At 41.1% G+C, this 17,365-nt stretch overlaps 2 pseudogenes; both read left to right on the top strand.

Moving 5' to 3' along the window:
- The first annotated feature begins 8,718 nt into the window (after positions 1-8,718).
- Positions 8,719-10,014, top strand: LOC103593634 (annotated as a pseudogene).
- Positions 10,015-13,950: 3,936 nt separating this feature from the next.
- Positions 13,951-15,246, top strand: LOC103593633 (annotated as a pseudogene).
- Positions 15,247-17,365: the final 2,119 nt, after the last annotated feature.

Here is a 17,365-nt window from a genome sequence, read left to right as displayed (position 1 = left end):
CCTCACAGAGTTTTGTTTTGTTTTGTTTTTCCTCCTTGTGGATGTTTGTTTCTGGTTCTGAGAGCTCAGCATGAACTTATTCTCATTTCCGATCAAAAAGAAAAAGAAGAGAAAAACAATTCTGTAGTAAGTGAATACAACTATTCAAATAGCAGCAGGATGATGAGTAGATAACAAAGCACACGAAGGTGACCTGAGGACCAGCTGGAAAGGACCAGGTGCTTGGCAGTCAGACTGGCACCTGAACATATAAGTGAGTCCTCTGTGGAAGCTCCTACGGAATTTAGACTGTCCTTTCCCATAGTTAGTGTTTTCATCTCAGATGTTCATGTCAAGGGTCCCAAAACCCAGAGAAATAAGGAAAAGATCAAGTTTTAAGAAATTACTTCTTCTGTGATAAAGGGAGGAAAATGTCCCAGATATGCTGTCTATTTCTGTTTGTCATCAAAGAAATAATGGGGAATTGCCCTCACCGTGTTCACTGGATACCCCTTTATCTATTACAGGTCGGAGAGCCTCTAGGCTCTATAAGCCAATAAAGGGTTGAAATTTATTTAATCATGCTGGCTTTGTAAATAATTCTAAAGCTTGCATTACTTTAGAGTTATATTTATAATGGCATGTGTCCATCTATGCTGTCCTGTTAAATTTGTATAGCTTCAAAAGCAAAATTTTAAAACAACTTTTGAATGCTGTAGTGGATTGAATTATATCCCCTCACTGAAGCTTGAATTGTGTCCCCCAAGTTTTATGTATTAGAAACTCAGTCTCGGGCCAGCCCGGTGGTGCACTGGAGAGTGCGCCGCTGGGGAGCACGGCGGCGCTCCCGCCGAGGGTTCGGATCCCATGTGGAGACCGGTTCCCGCTCACTGGCTGAGCGTGGTGCGGGCGCGACACCGAGAGTTGCGATCCCGTTACCGGTCAGTAAAAAAAAAGACAAAAAAAAAGAAACTCAGTCTCCACTATGACTGTTAAGAGGGTAGGAAATCCTGTTATGGTAACTGAAAGGTGGAGTTGTGAAGAAGTGATTATATTGTAGGACCCTGCAGTAGTGAATGGATCAAAAATGGTGATGGGGGGCTTGGTTCTAAGGTCTTAGAAAAAGAGAAATGAGAGTCTCTCTTCCTCTGTGCTCTCTCTGCTTCCACTGTCTTGCAATGTGAGACCCCTGGATCTCTGTCGCCACCACCAGATGGACTTTGGAATTCTCAGCCTCAGTAACTGTAAGCAATAAATTTCGTTTTCTTTATAAATCACGCAGTTTCAAATATTTTGTTATAAGCAGCAGGAACAGACCAATACAAGTGCTTTTTCTTTTTTTTCGTGTCCGGCAACGGATCGCAACCCTCAGTGTCGCGCCCGTACCGGACCGGGACCGGCAACGGAATCGCAACCCTCGGTGCTGCACCCGCGCCTCGCTCAGCCAGTGAGTGGGAACCGGTCTGTATGTGGGATCTGAACCCTCGGGCGGGAGTGCCGCCGCGCTCTCAAGCGGTGCACTATCCAGTGCGCCACCGGGCCGGCCCACAAGTGCTTTTTTTTTATTTTGACAAAAAAGGTGAGAATAAAGACTGTCACAGTCATACCCTTTCTGAAGAGAAAGTAAAGGAAGAATTCGGTGTTTCCTTTGAGTCATGGAATACCCAGGGGAAAGAGCAAACTGCCAAACTTAAAGGTGTTTGAGGCCGACCTGGTGGCACACTGGAGAGTGTGCCGCTTGGCAGCGCCGAGGCGCTCCTGCCGAGGGTTCGGATCCCATGTGGAGACCGGTTCCTGCTCACTGGCTGAGCCTGGTGCGGACGCAACACCAAGGGTTGCGATCCCGTTACCGGTCAGTAAAAAAGACAAAAAGGAAAAAAAAAAAGGTGTTTGAACAGTCATAGCTTAATATTTCTAACTTTTTAGAAATCACACCACGCAAGTGCCCTGAACAACCCTGGAACACTGACCAGAGATATGGCCCAGGCAAGGACATACTATCAGAGGGCTCCCCAGCTACATTCACATCGGATCCAGGCTCTTTTCAATCTGGGGAACTTCTTAAGCAGGTGGGACATTTACCATTGATCAGGCGGCCTTGTGATTCCAAGAACTCCTTTTCTTCTCAACACATCTATTTGTGGTGCCAGCGCCCCTTCCTAGAACTGGTTGTTAGGACATTCAAGCTTCAGGAAGATGTAATATTGATCTGAACTGATTCTATCCCTTGTCAGTCAAGAGAAGCGGGTACCAGACTGTTCTCCTGGAAACACAAGTTCTGAGGGATGTTCAGAACTACTCATTAAGTGGGGTCAGGGGGCAGTCCTCAGGTCAAATAAACGTTGGAAATGCTGAGTTAAGCAAAGATACGTAGGTTCTTTTGTTATGAGGATTGTCAATACACTAGTTCATTGTGTGAATTTTCAAAAGCAGTGTTGTATTCAGAACTTCCTAAGAAACTCTTGTGTCTTGGTAGAGGTTTCTCTGGACAAATCATCCCATGAATACACTTTTGGGAAAACACTGGTGTGGAAAAAAAAAAATGGGGGGGGGGCTTTAAAGTGTTGTGACCAAAATAGCACAACTACCGTTTGCAACTACAACAATTTGTAGTAAAAATAAGGGGAAAAGGTGAGATTTACCTGCATTTAGTAGTGGTAACTTTGTTTTGTATGAATAACTCCTAGACATAATCAATGGTGTTTGCTTGCTCACCTCTTGCTCTCTTAAGGATTGATAATAAAGGGTCACTGAAGACCAGACATGAGTAGAGTTCTGTATCTTGTCTTTCTATTAGTGTCACTAGTAGGCATGTTGGTAATATTGGCAATGGCCATGGTGGAAGTGGTACTGGGCAAGTAGGGTAGGACTAAGGGTTGAACTTCTGAACTTAATAGTCATGTTGAAAGTAAAATAAATGGAAAAACCCAGGTAAAAATGGCTAGAATAAATGAAAGTGGTGATGCATTTATCTCTACTTCTCAGGGCATTAACAATTAACACTCATACTGAAATGGTTTCCATGTTTATAAGCTTCAGGAGGCCAATACATACTTGTTCATTTTTTTGGACATCTTAAAGTACCTACCATGTTCTTTGTTTAAATAAATCAAAATAATTTATCAGAAGTTCGGTCACCTCACATTGTACTAGTGCCACACTCCATTTTATCTACAAAGATGAAAAACTAAAATTAGCATTAAACTTTTCTTTAAAAACAAAAGGTTTTTTAAACTCAAACATTTAAACTATTTGAATGTGGTGATAAAGCTAGGTTTGCTTTTTTATGTATAAATGTTTATATTCCATCTCAATTAAGAATTGTTCTAGAATTCCTAATTTGCCTAAGGATATATCATTTTCTTACATGTGCTCCTGAGCTTCTTTAGGATGTTGTTTTGCTGGCTCGATTCATTCCTATGAAAGTCACAGTTGCCCAGACGAGCTGACATATATACATTGCTTGACAAAGTCGCCTTCATCATCTTTCATTAGCGCCTTGTCAAGGGCTCCACGTGTGGCCTGTTATCTGCGCCCCTACCATGTCCTTTAAGATCATTGCATTGCTTATTCTCCTTTCTTCACAGTAATAGAACTGGCTTAATTACCTCAATACTTCAGCATAAAGCTTCTTCTCCTCCCGCCTTTTTATTCCCTTTTAGTGACATGTTTACAAAAGAGGTTTTCTTTCTTGCTAATTTACATGTGTGTGTTTCTGTGCGTGTTTATCTTTAGCCCCATGTCAAGAGAAGCATTGATTTGAGTTAAACGTGAAATAATCTTAACATGGTACAAGGTGATAGGTTCTGTTATTTATGTTTAAACATGGCTTTGTCTGTCTTGCTGAAACACAAAATCAGAGAGGGATACTATACGAAACAGATGCCAATAGAATACTATTAAAGAAAGTGAAAAAAAAAACTCAGTACAAGCTACGTAAGTTGGAAAACTAGGTAATTTGTTGCTATAATTTGTTAAAAACTAAAAATGGTAAAATTGAACAAAGAAGTGAATACTTTGAAAACTGTACCATTTTTGCACCAAAAAATTCCCTGAGAAAATAAAAGGAAATCAAAGAATGGGAGAAAATGAGTGCTAGTTATAGTTATATTATTTAGTTTTTAGGACTACATGATGCTTATTATTTTATTCTATTATTTTTAAGTTTTTATGGCCATATTTATTTTTTAAAACCATTACCATATCTCAATATCTACTACTTGGGGACAAATAACAGAAAAACTGGGAAAATTCTTCTTAATTTTGGGGAGGGTCCATAAACTATATAGTATCATTAAAATCTTATTTCAAGACTCATGTGTATGTCTTTTTTTTTTTTCAGGACAATCCTTTCTCAAGAAACCAGCTTTAATGACTCAACTACAAATGCCATTTCATCGCAATGCAAGATTTCCTTCAGTTATGGCTTAACATTAGGCCAAATGTGACTCTAAATGAAAACAATAGCAGAGATTGACTTATGTTTTATTTTGCCAAGTCCTAAGCAAGAGAATCTATAAACTTTCCTTTTAGATTCATATATGATCTTTAATTAATTGTATGACTTAAATTTAGAAAAAAATTTTCATTTTTTGAGCATGAAAATGGTTACTCTATACAGTAAAGGATATTTCTGGATAATGAATAAATGAAAATTTTCTTTAATTCCATTTTGGTAAAATCAGCTCCTGATGTTTATTCAGGCTAATGACAATGCCTTACATTTGTGTAGTCTTTGTAGATTTCTGAGCACCAGTTATTACTCCATTAGAACCTCAGGGTTAGTCTGTTAAATAAAACAGACAAAAAGGCAATGAAAGCCCTGAGAGTTCAATGACTTGTGCAGGGCCACACAGCAAATTGGTTTCAGGATTAGGGTCGCCCCCTCCTTTACCCTCTGCTCCTCCATATGCGAGTGCCTACATCTCTGCAGCACAGATCGTACTATCTATGAAAGCCCTGAGAGTTCAATGACTTGTGCAGGGCCACACAGCAAATTGGTTTCAGGATTAGAGTCGCCCCCTCCTTTACCCTCTGCTCCTCCATATGCGAGTGCCTACATCTCTGCAGCACAGATCGTACTATCTATAGGTAACTCAATCTGGAAGATTAAAATAGTGATAATAGCTAACATTTGAATAATACTTTCCAGTTTATAGAGGTCTTCCAAATTCATTATTTAATTTCGGCTTCCCAACAACCTTTTGATACTGGTATTATTATAATCATTCCATTTAAATATAAGGAAACAAAGGTTCACAATATTATGTGGCTTTGGCCTTGGTTGCAGAAGACTCAGGCCTTTGATTCCTAACCTGGTTTCTTATTCATTACTCTATGCTGCTCAAATAACTCTCGAATGGAGAAATTTGTGTTTAATTTTATGATGATGTGTTTTTGCCTCTTTGGAAAAAAGCATCTTCCTAACTATATCTTTCTATGGAGACAATAAAGTTAGCGCCAGCATCCCTGAGTGACAGAGGTGACCTCGAAAACAGCAGATCATACAATTTAGGTAACTCTGAACACTTTTTTGTGTGTGAGTGTGTGGTAGCTGGCAGATGCAGGAATTGAACCCTGAACCTTGGTGTTATGAGCCCCACACTCTAACCAACTGAGCTAACTGGCCAGCTCTCACTTTCTGTAAGATGTATCTGCTACTAAATTACAGCAATGGGCCAAAGGCAGAAAGAGAGATTTTCCATTTGACTTTTACTTGGTTAATTTTACTGTTTAAGATTTACTTTTTGTTTATTTCTCAATAGATAACTAACTTTTTTTATTTGTACCCTTTGGAAGCATTGTTCTTTATGTAATTTGTTTCAAAAAACTTGTGAAACTTACAGAGAACTGATGTAATGCAAATGATTCTTGTCTATATTAAGGTAAATTGTGTCCAGAGGAATGCGATGATTATGGCCCTGTCAATACTGACCATTTTTATTTCTATTTGTAAATTCATTTCAGCATTTCTCTGAATTCTCTTTTGAACTAGTTACAATATTGTACTGGTTCTCTCATTTATTAATGCATCAAATAAAATCTTTAACATATGTTTAGTTTATATGCATATAACAATCATAATTTTACCTTTTAAAAAGTCCTTTAAATCTGGAGTGTAATATTCATTCTAAGAACCCAAGTTAGCTTTTTAGATATATTAAGTCTAGACTATACTTGAGCATTCCAGTGAGGTTACTACTATTGTTATTCTTATATTATGAGTATAAGAAACTAAGGATTAATATAAATGCTATGGCTTGAATGTTTGTGTCCTCTCCAAAATTCATATGTTGAAATCCTAACTCCCAAGATGATGGTATTAGGAGGTGGGGCTTTGGGGAGGTGATTAGGTCACGGGGCAGAGACCTTATGAAAGGGATTAGTGCCCTTATAAAAGAGGCCTGAGAGAGACCCCTTGTCCCTTCCACCATTTGAGGACACGGCAAGAAGGCACTGTCTATAAGCCAGAAAACAGGCCCTCACCAGACACTGAATCTGCTTTGGTCTTGGACTTCCCAGCCTCCAGAACTGTGAGAAATAAATTTCTGTTGTTTATAAGCCACCCAGTTTGTGGAATTTTGTTATAGCAGCTGAAACAGGCTAGGACAATAAAAATATATGGAAACTATGACTAGGAGATGAGGAAAGTGCTCAAAGCCCAAAGTCAAATCCTGAGCATAACCATCACACTCTACTCCTGTGGCTACTTCAGGGTTGGGATACTGCCAAGAGTTCTTTATTAATGACCGGGATTCTGACAGAAATATGAGGTTTTTGTCTGGCCTGAAAACTCTAAATAAGACGTTGTTCTACCAGAAAACATCCCATTCCCACGGGAACATCTTATAGCATTGATAATAAATTCTATTTAGACCCTTGGAACATGATGGCAGGCCAGCTTTGGGCCTTTACATAGCAACAGACTATACCGAGACTGATAGCACACAAGTATTTTAGGATTCTCCCATGACCATTTTTCTGAACCTAGAAGCTAATTCATTAAGATTCTGTGTAGCACAGTTCCAATGTGAAAGACTGACAAGGAACAGCTTTCTATGGTGGCATCCTTAATTTACATTAACTATAGCTGATTTTACTTGGAAACTAAAATGTAAAAAAATTATATTTCCTGGAAATAGGCAAGACTAGCACAAACTTTTTATGGATGAGCACAAGTCGCTAAAGGATCAGAATATTATAATAGAATATTTAAATTTGGGATTGGATAAAATATCTGCTGATGTTTACTACTGAAATCAAAGATAAAAAGATCTTCTCATATATACCTCATCCCTAATCCTATCTTCAGTCATTTTATAAATATTGTTAGGATAAACTTCACAAGCAATTCTCCTTGAACTATCTGCAAGATTATTTTGATAATAGCACATATTTTATGTTTTTACTCTAATTCTTCAGAAAATTAAATTTCAAGAAAATAGACAAGAAGAAATGTAATCTTGTTTTAGTAGCAATTATTTCTGAAATACAAGGGTACTTCAGAAGTTCACAGAACAATTTACATTATCTTTTAATTCTATTTTTCCACGAACTTTTTGAAGTATCTTCATACATTCAACTATTAGGGATAAATTTTTTCCTTATGGCTTTCAACCAGCTATTCCATCTTTCATTTTACTCCTGTAGCATCAGAGCCACAATCCACAGAACCCATAGTGCCAGGCCCAATAAGTAAAGAAAAATCTTTTCGGAGAATGATTGCATGGTGTTGTTCTGCCAACACTCCAATTAGAACTCTGGGGATGATGCGTTCTACTTCCTCACCTTAGAGTCAAATGTCACTGCAGCCCATAGAGACCCATTGATACCCAGCACACCCCACACCCATGATATCCTCCTCACCTTCAACTTTGTCCAGTATTCTTGTCCATTTCCCAGTTCCATTGCCACCTTCACTCTAGGGCCCTTAATTTCTGCTCCCCAGCATGGTTATGCCACTGGGCTCTTCAGCACTGAGACGTTTCCTTTTGCTAGGACCTGCATCTCAAAATATTTCCCTTTGACCTTAACCTCTCACCTCTGCAATTTCCCCCTATTCTCTTACCTCTCGTTCTTGTTGACCCTGATCTTTCAAAGGGTTGTGGTTGAGAAGTGGAGCCACTTGGCTCTTCTCTATGCTCACCTCCCTCTTCTCAGACCTGAACACTGCATTCCAGTCCTTGACCTTGAATGACATGGTTTCCTCCCCCCACCCCTACTGCCAACATCCCTTCTTCATGCTGGCCCTGTTGGTTACCATTGTTAGGGCTTCTGGCCTCCCTGCTTCTTGCTGTCCTCACAATTCCTAAGCCCAGCTCTAATCTCACTCGGCTATAATGTACACTGTTTTACATCTGATTGTTCTTGTAACTGCCTGGCCAGGCCCCAACCCTAGGTAACCCACTGCCTGCTTTCTGCTTTCTCTTGGCCTGCACCTAGACTCCAAGAGTTGAAGGAGAAAATGACAAATCTGTGCTAAATGAGGACACTTACAATACTCTACAGAAAACATAGTGAAAAAATGGGACTTCATTTTCTGTGGATTTATGATAAGTAAATATGTTCTTCTTTCCTCATCACGCCCTTCCCTACCTTCCTCTGTGTCCCACACACACCCAGCAGCGGATGACATCATACGAGCAGTGATAAGAACATCGAGCTTTCTGCACTACCCATAGAAGGGTCCATGGGGTGTCGTTCTGCATTCCCATCCTACCTTAAAGGGAATATTTCACAATGTCCAGAGCCCTTGATGTTCACCAAATGAAGGAGGATGTGCTCGAATTCCCTGCAGCAGGAACCCACGTAGGTGGCACCAACCTTGGCTTCCACATGGAACAGTACATTTACAAAAGGCAAAGTGACGGCATGTACATCATAAACCTGAAGAGGACTTGGGAGAAGCTTCTGCTGGTGGCTTGTGCCATTGTTGCCATTGCAAACCCTGCTGACATCAGTTTCATATCCTCCAGTACTGGTCAGCGGGCTGTGCTAAGGTTTGCTGCTGCCACCAGAGGCACTCCTATTTTTTTTATTAATATTTTTTTTATAGTCTATGAAGTTGTTGCGGAGCAGTTGAGAGGGTGGGGGGAGAGGGGAAAGGGGAAGGAAATGGGATGGAAGAAGGAGGAAGGAGGAGAGGTGGGATTGAGGCCTGTGGCACCCCCCTCATTCCCACAGGGGAGACTAGGAGGCTTCCAGTGGTGGCTTGGTCTTTGCCAGGCTGGGTGCAGATGTCGGGGGGTGGGGGGTGGCAAAAGCCCTCACCCCACACCACCCCAGCTTGGTAACCTGGGGCCCTTCTTACTGTGGCTCAGTGGTCATTGCTGGGCTGGTTGCATGTGTCAGTGGGACGTGGCCAAGGCCCCCAACCACCCTGGCTCAGGAGGGCCCAGGGCACTTCCTGCAGCAGCTCAGTGGTTGTCACTGGGCTGGTTGTGTGCAGAGGCACTCCTATTGCTGGCTGCTTCATTCCATGAACCTTCACTAACCAGATCCAGGCAGCCTTCCAGGAGGTGGGTCTTCTGTGGTTACTGATCCCAGGGCAGACCCCCAGCCTCTCACAGAGGCATCTTGTGTTAATCTTCCTACACCACTCTGTGTGACACAGATTCTCCTTGTGCTGTGTGGACATTGCCATGCCATGCAACACCAGAGCTCACTCAGAGGCTCTGAGGTGGTGGAAAGGGCCGAGAAGTCCTGCATATGTGTGACATCATCTCCTGTGAACACCCATGGGAGGTCTTGCCTGATCTATACTTCTGCAGAGACACTGACGAGATTGGAGAGAAAGAGCAGGCTGCTGCTGAAACAGCTGTGACCAAGGAGGAATTTCAGGATGAATGGACTGCTCCAGCTCCTGAGTTTACTGCTATTCCACCTGGGGTCACAGACTAGTCTGAAGGCATGCAGGTGGCCTCTGTGACTATTCAGCAGGTCCCTGCTGATGACTGGAACACTCAGCCTGCTACTGTGGACTGGTCTGCAGCTCCCACTGCTCAGGCCACTGAATGGTCCACTGAGTGGTATTAAGCTGTTCTTCCACAGGCTCTTAAGCAAAAAGGAAATATGATTGACAAAAAACAAACAAATTTCTAAAAATATATACTTGTCCAGTTCATCTAAAGTTAACTCCTAAGGTTATTCTCTCAGCCCTCAGCCCACCCGATTTCTCTGAAATGAAGAATTTGACAGTGTTAAATCATTCACCGCAGGGGCCGCCCCTTGGTCACTCGGTAGAGTGCGGTGCTGAGATAAATCACTCACCGTTCCCACCCCTCCCATTCTCGCACCTTCTTAGTCCTGCTGATCCCTGCTTTTTGGAAAATCTCTCATTCTCCACCCACACAGTCATGCAGTTTTATTCTTCTGTATCTAAACCATTGTTATTCCACTTTTCCTCTAAATTTAGGGAGTCGGAGATACTGATTGATTACCTATTGCCTACACATACATTGTCCAAAATTTTTAGCATTCAGGAATTTCCATAATCCAGATACTTTTGACCACTTTCTTCCATTACTCTTATGCTGTGCAGCCTTCAGATAAAATGATCACTTGTCCATGAATGGGAAATATAATTCTACCAAAATACATTTTATGGTGTTGAGAAACAGCTATTATTTTCATATTCTGCAGAGTCATGGTTTCCTGAGTAAAAATTACTGGCAACCTGGGTTAAAGGATGATTGACAAATAGCTACACCTTGGAAGTTGGAGAAAGTGAATCATTCCTGAGAGATTTACAGGTTTATCTCTCCCTAAAACCATTTATTTACAACTTAAATGGTAATAAATTCTTGAGCCTTGCATTTATATTCCAAAGAGCTGTAACACCTAGAGACCTTCTACTTTTTTTTCCCAACAGAGGGTTTGTTTACATTAAAAAGGTAAAGAGAGGAAGGGGGCACCTGTGCAGCAGTTCATATATAAGCTACCAGGTTCATAATTTTGGTGTCCCTCTCCTATATTACAGTCTCCCTCTATACATTTAGGGTGACATCTGCTCTCACTGTATCACCCCAAAAAGGAAATTGGGTACTGAGAAATCAATAAAAAGACATTTTATAAGTAAATAACCAGTCTGCCCCTGACACGGAAACCTCATATTTGCTGTAAGGAGAAAATAAACAAACACAGATATTAGAAATTTATCAGAAAGAATGTAGAAATTTATCAAATGGAATTGGTAAAGAAACCCATTGTGTTGTTTTTAAGGTGAGAACTCTTTCAGTTCACTTAGAATGTGTTTTCATTTGTATTTTTATTCACTTATACTCAGCTTTTTATATATAACTGAGTTATCTGTAAAATGGTGATAAAAACGCTTACTTGTTTACTCAAGATTTGGGAGTTATTTGTGTATAAACAGATTGCTAATTGTTGAAATGGTTTTGTGGGTGTCTCTCTACCTCCACCCAAATCAATTCATTCAAATTGTGATTTCTGTTATCAATTTCCGTGTTTCTCATGATGAACTTAACATATGAAGATTGTTTAAAAGTCCATAGCATTGGGCCGGCCCGGTGGCGCACTGCTACAGTGCGCCGCTTGGGAAGCGTGGCGGCACNGACTTCCCAGCCTCCAGAACTGTGAGAAATAAATTTCTGTTGTTTATAAGCCACCCAGTTTGTGGAATTTTGTTATAGCAGCTGAAACAGGCTAGGACAATAAAAATATATGGAAACTATGACTAGGAGATGAGGAAAGTGCTCAAAGCCCAAAGTCAAATCCTGAGCATAACCATCACACTCTACTCCTGTGGCTACTTCAGGGTTGGGATACTGCCAAGAGTTCTTTATTAATGACCGGGATTCTGACAGAAATATGAGGTTTTTGTCTGGCCTGAAAACTCTAAATAAGACGTTGTTCTACCAGAAAACATCCCATTCCCACGGGAACATCTTATAGCATTGATAATAAATTCTATTTAGACCCTTGGAACATGATGGCAGGCCAGCTTTGGGCCTTTACATAGCAACAGACTATACCGAGACTGATAGCACACAAGTATTTTAGGATTCTCCCATGACCATTTTTCTGAACCTAGAAGCTAATTCATTAAGATTCTGTGTAGCACAGTTCCAATGTGAAAGACTGACAAGGAACAGCTTTCTATGGTGGCATCCTTAATTTACATTAACTATAGCTGATTTTACTTGGAAACTAAAATGTAAAAAAATTATATTTCCTGGAAATAGGCAAGACTAGCACAAACTTTTTATGGATGAGCACAAGTCGCTAAAGGATCAGAATATTATAATAGAATATTTAAATTTGGGATTGGATAAAATATCTGCTGATGTTTACTACTGAAATCAAAGATAAAAAGATCTTCTCATATATACCTCATCCCTAATCCTATCTTCAGTCATTTTATAAATATTGTTAGGATAAACTTCACAAGCAATTCTCCTTGAACTATCTGCAAGATTATTTTGATAATAGCACATATTTTATGTTTTTACTCTAATTCTTCAGAAAATTAAATTTCAAGAAAATAAACAAGAAGAAATGTAATCTTGTTTTAGTAGCAATTATTTTTGAAATACAAGGGTACTTCAGAAGTTCACAGAACAATTTACATTATCTTTTAATTCTATTTTTCCACAATAATAGCACATATTTTATGTTTTTACTCTAATTCTTCAGAAAATTAAATTTCAAGAAAATAGACAAGAAGAAATGTAATCTTGTTTTAGTAGCAATTATTTCTGAAATACAAGGGTACTTCAGAAGTTCACAGAACAATTTACATTATCTTTTAATTCTATTTTTCCACAAACTTTTTGAAGTATCTTCATACATTCAACTATTAGGGATAAATTTTTTCCTTATGGCTTTCAACCAGCTATTCCATCTTTCATTTTACTCCTGTAGCATCAGAGCCACAATCCACAGAACCCATAGTGCCAGGCCCAATAAGTAAAGAAAAATCTTTTCGGAGAATGATTGCATGGTGTTGTTCTGCCAACACTCCAATTAGAACTCTGGGGATGATGCGTTCTACTTCCTCACCTTAGAGTCAAATGTCACTGCAGCCCATAGAGACCCATTGATACCCAGCACACCCCACACCCATGATATCCTCCTCACCTTCAACTTTGTCCAGTATTCTTGTCCATTTCCCAGTTCCATTGCCACCTTCACTCTAGGGCCCTTAATTTCTGCTCCCCAGCATGGTTATGCCACTGGGCTCTTCAGCACTGAGACGTTTCCTTTTGCTAGGACCTGCATCTCAAAATATTTCCCTTTGACCTTAACCTCTCACCTCTGCAATTTCCCCCTATTCTCTTACCTCTCGTTCTTGTTGACCCTGATCTTTCAAAGGGTTGTGGTTGAGAAGTGGAGCCACTTGGCTCTTCTCTATGCTCACCTCCCTCTTCTCAGACCTGAACACTGCATTCCAGTCCTTGACCTTGAATGACATGGTTTCCTCCCCCCACCCCTACTGCCAACATCCCTTCTTCATGCTGGCCCTGTTGGTTACCATTGTTAGGGCTTCTGGCCTCCCTGCTTCTTGCTGTCCTCACAATTCCTAAGCCCAGCTCTAATCTCACTCGGCTATAATGTACACTGTTTTACATCTGATTGTTCTTGTAACTGCCTGGCCAGGCCCCAACCCTAGGTAACCCACTGCCTGCTTTCTGCTTTCTCTTGGCCTGCACCTAGACTCCAAGAGTTGAAGGAGAAAATGACAAATCTGTGCTAAATGAGGACACTTACAATACTCTACAGAAAACATAGTGAAAAAATGGGACTTCATTTTCTGTGGATTTATGATAAGTAAATATGTTCTTCTTTCCTCATCACGCCCTTCCCTACCTTCCTCTGTGTCCCACACACACCCAGCAGCGGATGACATCATACGAGCAGTGATAAGAACATCGAGCTTTCTGCACTACCCATAGAAGGGTCCATGGGGTGTCGTTCTGCATTCCCATCCTACCTTAAAGGGAATATTTCACAATGTCCAGAGCCCTTGATGTTCACCAAATGAAGGAGGATGTGCTCGAATTCCCTGCAGCAGGAACCCACGTAGGTGGCACCAACCTTGGCTTCCACATGGAACAGTACATTTACAAAAGGCAAAGTGACGGCATGTACATCATAAACCTGAAGAGGACTTGGGAGAAGCTTCTGCTGGTGGCTTGTGCCATTGTTGCCATTGCAAACCCTGCTGACATCAGTTTCATATCCTCCAGTACTGGTCAGCGGGCTGTGCTAAGGTTTGCTGCTGCCACCAGAGGCACTCCTATTTTTTTTATTAATATTTTTTTTATAGTCTATGAAGTTGTTGCGGAGCAGTTGAGAGGGTGGGGGGAGAGGGGAAAGGGGAAGGAAATGGGATGGAAGAAGGAGGAAGGAGGAGAGGTGGGATTGAGGCCTGTGGCACCCCCCTCATTCCCACAGGGGAGACTAGGAGGCTTCCAGTGGTGGCTTGGTCTTTGCCAGGCTGGGTGCAGATGTCGGGGAGTGGGGGGTGGCAAAAGCCCTCACCCCACACCACCCCAGCTTGGTAACCTGGGGCCCTTCTTACTGTGGCTCAGTGGTCATTGCTGGGCTGGTTGCATGTGTCAGTGGGACGTGGCCAAGGCCCCCAACCACCCTGGCTCAGGAGGGCCCAGGGCACTTCCTGCAGCAGCTCAGTGGTTGTCACTGGGCTGGTTGTGTGCAGAGGCACTCCTATTGCTGGCTGCTTCATTCCATGAACCTTCACTAACCAGATCCAGGCAGCCTTCCAGGAGGTGGGTCTTCTGTGGTTACTGATCCCAGGGCAGACCCCCAGCCTCTCACAGAGGCATCTTGTGTTAATCTTCCTACACCACTCTGTGTGACACAGATTCTCCTTGTGCTGTGTGGACATTGCCATGCCATGCAACACCAGAGCTCACTCAGAGGCTCTGAGGTGGTGGAAAGGGCCGAGAAGTCCTGCATATGTGTGACATCATCTCCTGTGAACACCCATGGGAGGTCTTGCCTGATCTATACTTCTGCAGAGACACTGACGAGATTGGAGAGAAAGAGCAGGCTGCTGCTGAAACAGCTGTGACCAAGGAGGAATTTCAGGATGAATGGACTGCTCCAGCTCCTGAGTTTACTGCTATTCCACCTGGGGTCACAGACTAGTCTGAAGGCATGCAGGTGGCCTCTGTGACTATTCAGCAGGTCCCTGCTGATGACTGGAACACTCAGCCTGCTACTGTGGACTGGTCTGCAGCTCCCACTGCTCAGGCCACTGAATGGTCCACTGAGTGGTATTAAGCTGTTCTTCCACAGGCTCTTAAGCAAAAAGGAAATATGATTGACAAAAAACAAACAAATTTCTAAAAATATATACTTGTCCAGTTCATCTAAAGTTAACTCCTAAGGTTATTCTCTCAGCCCTCAGCCCACCCGATTTCTCTGAAATGAAGAATTTGACAGTGTTAAATCATTCACCGCAGGGGCCGCCCCTTGGTCACTCGGTAGAGTGCGGTGCTGAGATAAATCACTCACCGTTCCCACCCCTCCCATTCTCGCACCTTCTTAGTCCTGCTGATCCCTGCTTTTTGGAAAATCTCTCATTCTCCACCCACACAGTCATGCAGTTTTATTCTTCTGTATCTAAACCATTGTTATTCCACTTTTCCTCTAAATTTAGGGAGTCGGAGATACTGATTGATTACCTATTGCCTACACATACATTGTCCAAAATTTTTAGCATTCAGGAATTTCCATAATCCAGATACTTTTGACCACTTTCTTCCATTACTCTTATGCTGTGCAGCCTTCAGATAAAATGATCACTTGTCCATGAATGGGAAATATAATTCTACCAAAATACATTTTATGGTGTTGAGAAACAGCTATTATTTTCATATTCTGCAGAGTCATGGTTTCCTGAGTAAAAATTACTGGCAACCTGGGTTAAAGGATGATTGACAAATAGCTACACCTTGGAAGTTGGAGAAAGTGAATCATTCCTGAGAGATTTACAGGTTTATCTCTCCCTAAAACCATTTATTTACAACTTAAATGGTAATAAATTCTTGAGCCTTGCATTTATATTCCAAAGAGCTGTAACACCTAGAGACCTTCTACTTTTTTTTCCCAACAGAGGGTTTGTTTACATTAAAAAGGTAAAGAGAGGAAGGGGGCACCTGTGCAGCAGTTCATATATAAGCTACCAGGTTCATAATTTTGGTGTCCCTCTCCTATATTACAGTCTCCCTCTATACATTTAGGGTGACATCTGCTCTCACTGTATCACCCCAAAAAGGAAATTGGGTACTGAGAAATCAATAAAAAGACATTTTATAAGTAAATAACCAGTCTGCCCCTGACACGGAAACCTCATATTTGCTGTAAGGAGAAAATAAACAAACACAGATATTAGAAATTTATCAGAAAGAATGTAGAAATTTATCAAATGGAATTGGTAAAGAAACCCATTGTGTTGTTTTTAAGGTGAGAACTCTTTCAGTTCACTTAGAATGTGTTTTCATTTGTATTTTTATTCACTTATACTCAGCTTTTTATATATAACTGAGTTATCTGTAAGTTGTTTTTAAGGTGAGAACTCTTTCAGTTCACTTAGAATGTGTTTTCATTTGTATTTTTATTCACTTATACTCAGCTTTTTATATATAACTGAGTTATCTGTAAAATGGTGATAAAAACGCTTACTTGTTTACTCAAGATTTGGGAGTTATTTGTGTATAAACAGATTGCTAATTGTTGAAATGGTTTTGTGGGTGTCTCTCTACCTCCACCCAAATCAATTCATTCAAATTGTGATTTCTGTTATCAATTTCCGTGTTTCTCATGATGAACTTAACATATGAAGATTGTTTAAAAGTCCAAAATGGTGATAAAAACGCTTACTTGTTTACTCAAGATTTGGGAGTTATTTGTGTATAAACAGGTTGCTAATTGTTGAAATGGTTTTGTGAGTGTCTCTCTACCTCCACCCAAATCTATTCATTCAAATTGTGATTTCTGTTATCAATTTCCGTGTTTCTCATGACGAACTTAACATATGAAGATTGTTTAAAAGTCCATAGCATGGAATCTCCTGATCTGCCTGCTCATTTGTTTTTTGGTGGGGTGGCTGGCCAGTAACAGGGCTCAAACCCTGGACCTCGATGTTATCAACAGCATGCTCTAAGCAGCTGAGCTAACCAGCCAGCCCTGGAATCTCGCGACACTCAGGGTTGCGATCCGTTGCCGGTCACGAAAAAAGACAAAAAGGAGAAAAAAAATAAAATAAAATAAAGTACATAGCATGGAATCTCCTGATCTGCCTGCTCATTTGTTTTTTGGTGGGGTGGCTGGCCAGTAACAGGGCTCAAACCCTGGACCTGTTGGTTACCAACACCACGCTGTAACCAGCAGAGCTAAC

The sequence above is a fragment of the Galeopterus variegatus genome, unplaced genomic scaffold (genome assembly GCF_000696425.1).
Source record: "Galeopterus variegatus unplaced genomic scaffold, G_variegatus-3.0.2 Scaffold1384, whole genome shotgun sequence".
Taxonomy (NCBI): domain Eukaryota; kingdom Metazoa; phylum Chordata; class Mammalia; order Dermoptera; family Cynocephalidae; genus Galeopterus; species Galeopterus variegatus.
This window is presented reverse-complemented; position numbering and strand designations above follow the sequence as displayed.